General features: G+C 36.3%; 1 protein-coding gene across 1 annotated transcript in view; it reads right to left on the reverse strand.

Moving 5' to 3' along the window:
* Positions 1 to 7,622, reverse strand: part of LOC137175013 (myelin-oligodendrocyte glycoprotein-like) — a 56,416-nt gene that overhangs the window by 4,378 nt on the left and 44,416 nt on the right. The gene's annotated exons all lie outside the window — the stretch shown is intronic.

The following is a 7,622-nucleotide window of genomic DNA, read 5'->3' on the forward strand; positions in this document are numbered from 1 at the left end:
TCTGCCTCTGAATTCTTCTGCTTGATCATCAGGAGACAAACCTCTGTTTTTGTAAATGATGACAAAGGAATCATTGAATTTCCATTCAACTAATTCTCCTGTCACATCACGTTTAGACTTAAGGTGGCAGTCTAAAGTGACGTCGTCTCCGACTGCAGCTTTAACCGGCTTAGATGGGCAATTGATGGTATCATTGTCTGTAACAACACACAATAATAAATCCTTTAATACAAACAGGGTCATACTCAGGTCCTACCTGTTTGGTGGCACCTGGGTATTGCCTGATGTCCTCCTGCTATATCCCTCATATATGTTATCATTTATCTATAATTTTGTCATCCTGTTTTTCCCATACTGTATACATTTTGCTGTTTGGTCTATTCTGCACACACATCTATTGTTCTGGGAGAGTGATCCCTCCTCTGTTGCTCTTCTTGAACTTTCTTCCATTTTTTCCCTGTTAAAGGAATGTTTTAGGAGTTTTTCCTTTTCTGAATTGAGGGTCTGAAGACAGAGGATGTTGTATCGCTGTACAGATTGTAAACCCCTGAACCAAGGCTATATTTGTGTCACAGGCAGTTATTTTATAACCTGCAATAACTGATATGTGGAACAAGCTGTGAAAACACGTTTGCATATTATCATCTTTTAAAGCTAAACTTTTAAAAGTAAAGTTAGGCTTTGCTGTCAGCTTCCCAGCTCATTTTTAAACAGACGAGAGAAAAATAGTAAGAGAGAGAGAGAGCAGCTGTAGTCGAGTCAGCTAGAGAAGAATGAAGAGAGGGAGCGGTGGTAGAGAAAGCCAGTGAATCAGATCAGTTGAACTTTATTTTCAGATTTTTTCACAGCAGTTACGTTCTAGAGCACAAACATGTCCACACACCTCCGCTCAAACCCGCAGCAGTGCACTGAAACCTGATTTGGTCTGAATACAGCCAGACACAGGCATGCAGCATGCTCTGATGTGCACCCTGAATGACAGGCACACAGAGAGGCCGGTAAAAACAGATATGGTTTGATGATCCACTGGGATTTGTCCCAGTATGACGGTGACAGGCTTGATCAGCATTGTGTGAAGTAGTTTGGTGAGGGCTTGAATGTAACGGACGTTTATTTATATGTTAAAGTTCCGCCCTGCAGATTTAAGTTGATATGAGAAACATGTCAGCAAATGTCTTCATATTTATTTAGCAGTTACAGATCAACATTATTATTCATTTGGAGTTGTGTTTCTGTTTGTGGATGTGTAAAAATTAATAACAAAGACACAAAAACTAAAACATTACATCATGTTTCAATGAAAGGACATAAAAACAACTCATCCTCTGATCATGCTACTAGCTTAGTTGCTTTTAGCAAAACTTAATGCTAATTTCAAATAGGATTCAGTTAAAAGAATATATATAATACTATAATGTTGTCATAGACCTGTATTTAAACATAGAATTGAACAAAGAAATGGTGACAAATTTGGGCAACTATTATTATTGGAAAACAGTTTTTAAGGCTTTAACACTTTAAACCTAATGTCATTAAAATCACCTGTTTAAATGAACTTGTCCTTCTTAAAAAGACGTTATTGTAGTCAGTGTAAAAGAGAAGTCAATAAAAGCAAATGTTCTTGATAAGAAATGATTAATTATGTTAATATAAAATCTACATTTAATACCAACACAACATCCCCCAAACTGTGTTGGTTTATGCTGGTTGATGCTGTTCGTACTGAAATCACATTCAAACACCGTTTATGTCTTTTCATTAAATAAAAAATGTTCTTATGGTGGGCATCTTCCCCTAATTATGACTACTTGGTGTTTTTTGTGAACCATCAGATTATATGACCTGATTGGGAATTTCAGTCAATGTTTTTTTTTTTTTTTTTAAATCATTATTTATTTTGTGCTCTGATAGCTGTTATCAAATGGTAGCATCTTTATATGGGGCACAAATTTTGGAAGCTTGTAGCCCATGTATCCATGAAGCACCCCATCCTACTGGTTTAACTGGTCCTCAACGGACAGACATTTGCCTAATGTTGGCATAATGCCCTCCACATTATTTATTAAATAAGGTAATGTCATCATGCCTCAGTATCCATAGCAATGATTCATAACCACCTTAAACTTTTCTCAATCAAGAAAAAACAAACTCATCATTCTCCTAATTATGAGATATAGAAAGTCAAATGAGATACTACGGTTAATTAGGCAACGACATAAACCTTTTTTCCCCTTTGGATTCCATACTTTGCTGGCATTGTGATTAGGCTACTGACTTTACTTAAAAGGTTTGAAATAAGATTAAACACAAGTTGAGAGTTTAAAAAATATAAATAATAATATGAGATGATTAATAATAACAGAAAGAGTCTCCAGTGGTCCTCTCTGGTCTCTAAAACAGTAAATCTACACAGGAGACCTGATTTAAATATTAATTATGTTTTTGTTGAATACAACATCAGTTAGGTGATTCTATCTAAATTTCAGGAGTAAGGTGTTAGCTAATGTGTGTTTGTTGGTTAATTGTCATTTCAGTATCAGATAACGTTATGCAAAAATGTCTCAAGTGTCAGAAACAACGTCCCTTATAAGAAAGTTTTTACATTTCTGTTTTATCTGGTAGTTCTACAGTTCCTAAATTAAATTAAATCTGAATTTGTTCAAATTGCATAAGATGTGAAGGGGATAAAATGAGATTAAAATAAGGCAGAAGGACGCGTCCAACTCCTGATTTCCGTGAGGAAAACACGCCATGGTGATGAAACCAGGTGCCACCAAAGTTAAATCATTCAAACAAATATAAAAAAACTTAAAATAATAAAAATATATTAATGTACATTTTGATATAATTCAAGTTAGTAGCCTACCTGAGGCTGAGATCAGTAGAAGAAAAAACAGTCCGATTTCCCTCTTCATTGCACAAAATATCGATAATCTGCTGTTTGAGAGTTTAAGAGCTTTCTGAATCGCTTTGAAAGCAAACATTTAAGTTTCGTTCAACAGGAGGAGCTACCTGATGGCTCATTATTCATATAATACGTCATTGGCTCTCCACAGAAGTTAAGGATTGACATATCACCTGCACGCATAATCGGACATGGCGTGGCCTCTGCACTGCATGCAATTTTAAAGTGTAAAGTGTACGCAGATTGATGAGACTGCGTTGATCATTGAATAAACTTGTCACGAAAGTAGCAGGAATGGACCCAAATGCAGAGACCGTAGGCGAAGCAGGTCTGAAGAAAACTTTATTTAAAGTGTGCGGGGAAAAAACAAAAACTGGAGGTTCAAAAGGCAAAACTGAAAGCAGAGCCATGACTGAACAAACTAGAACAGGCTGAATAAAAACAGAACAGAGGATCCAACAAAGACTGACTCCAAACCAAGACTTAAATACTAACTGAACTAATACAGGGATGTGGAACAGGACCAGACACAAGGGCAGGCTGGGAAAGAAACTGGGAGCAGGGCAGGACTAACGAGGATGACTTCAGGGCAGGTGTGAGGAGGAGTGAAGGAACACAGAGCAACCAAAACCCAGAACACACTAATACTCAAACTACAACCCAGCAGAAATTAAACTATCCCAGAATATGTAAACCTAGATACCCAACACCACAAACCAACTAATAATGTAAGAAAGTCATTCAACGATAAGTCAGACAACATAAATGATTTTAGACAACATAATTGAGCAAAAAGAAATGACCCAACAGACCAGAGTCCCAAAACCATGAGTCCATGTAAAATATGATATAAATATCATATCTAAAATAATATTATGAAATTTAGAGAAAGAAAACAACTTTAGCAACTTCCTTTTGATTAACAGAATTAGGTTTATGTCTGTTATTAGGTATTGAAAACTGATAATTTCAGAAGCTCATGTCTTGACACTGAAAAGCTTTTATTAAACTTTATTTATTCAGGAAATCTGACTGAGATCAAGATCTCTTTTGCAGAGAGACCTGAGGGGTGTACTGCGAAGCGAGATTAGTGGGTTTAGCATAGTCAGGGTTTTCAATGTCACAAAGATGGCTCTCTTAACCTGCTACATCACCATGGTAACTTATACTGCATATTTAACCTGGTCCGGATCAGGTTATGTTCCGAGTTTCGGCTTAAATCGGCAATAAAAAGCGCCGTCCTTTCACTTATTACGTGATTTGCTGCCAAGTCCGTTTAACACTGCTGCTACTGCAGCTATTAGAACATCGATTAGAAAACTGATTAGTCTTTTATCATACATACCATTGATTTGATATGTCATATTGTAAATTTGTAATGGTGCAATAGGTTAGGATTACTTGTGGGAGGGCATTTTGTTACAATATATCAAACTGTATTTCAAATTGAAAAAAAAACAACTAATAAAAAACAAGAAACTAATGAAGAACAAAAAATAGAATAAAATTGATTAGTCTATTGGTATTTATCACAGATAATATTAAATATATAATATTAAATATATAATATTAATTTAACTTTGATTTGGCCAGTGATTTCCACTGATCCTTCATTATGGGACAGAGTCAGACTTGAATGCATTTCTTGAGAATAATGTTTAAATCTGCTGCATCAGTTTCAGAGTTTAAGAGCTCTGGATGTGGGAGGCGCGGAGAGTGCAATGAGTGATAAAATAAGTATATTAACTAATTACGAATTGTTTTTTAATTAACAAATTCACACGATCGTTAATTTTCTGCCAGCATTCCTCTCTCTGCTTCATAGCTCTCCATTAGAATGATCTGTTCCTCCTGTTTGAAGCAGGCGGCACGCGATCGGTCCATTTTATGTGGAAAAAGCGTCAAATGACGCGCCAAACGCCCCTTTCATGGGGACGCGCACAGACTCTGAAGCAGAAAGCCTGGGTTAACAAAGAAAGTTCACAACCACCATCGTGATACCACTTATCTCTGATCGCAGTTTGTCGAGCCAGCTCACACAAAAAAAGCCTGGGTATGTTGAACTTGCTTTGTAGTACACCCCTCTGAGAACATACATACATATACATGATAGGAGTGTGCCCGAAAACAAATACATTGTTTGGCAAAGCACAAATAGTGTTTTTTTTTTTTTTTTTTTTTTTTACGAATATTTGTTTCATACAAATATTTAAAAAAATGATTTGTTTTCAGGAAGAAAAAAAAATAGGCAATAAATGAAAAGGGCAATAATCGCCTTTGAAGTTCTTCCCTGCACACTGTGTTGTCTCTGTGTTATGGTAGTTTATTCATGAACACTTATTGTACACTTTAATTTTCTAAAATTAAAAGCGCAATAAGAACAAAAACAGGATTTTTAAGCCTCTTTCCACTCTTCGATTTGAATACAAATACAAATAATTTTGTTGCCTCAACAAATACAAATACCGGGCCCTCTGCACATCCCTAATACACGTTACAGATACACAGGATCACAATAAGACGGTTCATTCACATCACAAGCACAAAAACAATCATCAAACACACTCAGACACACAAACATTATGAAGAACAGCAGCAAGTAAAACTTTAAAATCCCTCAGAGGAACACTGTTCTCTCCAGATCCCTCGTTAACAGATATTACTTTTACTATACAAAATATTTGGCAATTTTCTTTTTTCAGTAGATATTGTCAATAGTATTTCCTAAAGTATTATGATCAGTTTCAATATAGTTCCTGGATCAAACTCAAACTTTCACCTGAATTCTCTGTATGTTCCTGTGATGCAGTTTCTCCAACATACCAGCAGATGGTGGTCTTTACCTGAGAATGGTATTTCCTCTTCAAGGTATTATAGTAAATCTTGTTTAGGTCTTTTCTTTTAGATCAGAAATCTGTTTCTCTGGTATTTACTGTTGTAATTTGTGTTTTAGATGTGCAGCTGACAAACTTTCATTTTTCATTACTTTCATTATTCAGCTCAAAATGTGCTCTCTGGTAGGTTATAGTAAAGATTAGTCTTTTTTAAACAAAAAAACATTTAAATTGGGAACAAAAATTGGTTAAAACTAAGATCAATCTTTACAGCTGCAGTGTGAGCCTACTTTTATTCACAATTGGATTGTTAATCGGATTTTCGAGTATACAGATTGCAACCTCTCCTCTCTGCCTTTTCCTCCTCTGCAGCTGTTTGAGCTCCTCCCACCTGCACACACACACACACACACACACACACACACACACACACACACACACACACACACACACACACACACAAAACAACCACAAAGCAGAGAGGCCAAAATGGAAACCGTGACCTATAAATTCATATGTGTCTCTAACATGCAGCTTACCAACTTCTGATGCACACAGCCACCATAAAATGGAGAGATCTTAGCTGATCAAGTTTTATTTTCACCCTAGAATGTCATACAACGAAATTCTTGCTGCTCTTGCACATAAAGGACGAAAAATGGGGCTGCAGGGCGTCCTAATGAAAATCCATTTATGAACAGGATAAAAATACAGACTAAAATTATTTTGAATAAATATATATATATATATATATATATATATATATATATATATATATATATATGAATGGCTTATTGAATATAACTGCAGACCTGATAACTTAGAAGATGTGAAATACTAACTCTTCATTACTGACAAATCTTATCTTAAAATCTAATCTTACTTATAACTGCAGACCTGATGAACTTAAAGAAAGTGTGAAACATTTAATCCTTTCATGGTTCATAATCATTAAAGTTTCAGAATGATGAGCCCAGCTTGGCTCTAAACTTCCTAATGGTCTACTTGGTCATTTTTTACAGGGACATTATGTCACACGCCAGTGATATGAGTTAAATATTTTGTTTGATTTGATTGTGTTGTGATATCGGCATCTGTGTTGGGTTCTCTTTTATTGATATGGTTTTGTTCTGCATGTTAATTTGCTTTGTACCTTCTTTGCATGTACAGATGGGTGACAAATTCAAGGAAAAACGGGTACAGGCCTGAATGCTTGATCCCCTCAGTGAGGAGATCTGGTGGCTCTGTTATGCTTTAAGGGGCATTTTACTGGCATGGTTTGGGTCCACTTGTCCCCTTAGAGGGAAGGGTCACTACAAATTAATACAAAGTTGTTCTGAGTTTATCCTATGTTTATCCTTTATCCTATGATGAAACATTTCTATCCTGATGGGAGTGGTCTCTTCCAGGATGACAATGCCCCAATTCACAGGGCACGAGGGGTCACTGAATGGTTTGATGAGTATGAAAATGATGTGAATCATGTGCTATGGCCTTCACAGTCACCAGATCTCAACCCAGTTGAACACCTATGGAAGATTTTGGACTGACTTGTTAGACGCTCTCCACCACCATCATCAAAACACCAAATGAGGGAATATATTTTTGAACAACTTTGTATTGATTTGTAGTGACCCTTCCCTCTAAGGGGACAAGTGGACCCAAACCATGCCAGTAAAATGCCCCTTAAAGCATAACAGAGCCTTGATCCCCTCACTGTAGGGGTAAAGCATTCAAGCCTGTACTGGTCTTTCCTTTAATTTGTCACCCGTCTGTATGTTCATGTGCTCATTTTTCTGATAAGTTTGTTTTTCATTAGTTATTGGTTGATATATAAAAAGGGAGCGTGACGTCATGATTGACAGCTGTGACAGCCACTTTCA

This window comes from Thunnus thynnus, chromosome 22 (genome assembly GCF_963924715.1).
Source record: "Thunnus thynnus chromosome 22, fThuThy2.1, whole genome shotgun sequence".
NCBI classification, from domain to species: Eukaryota; Metazoa; Chordata; class Actinopteri; order Scombriformes; family Scombridae; genus Thunnus; species Thunnus thynnus.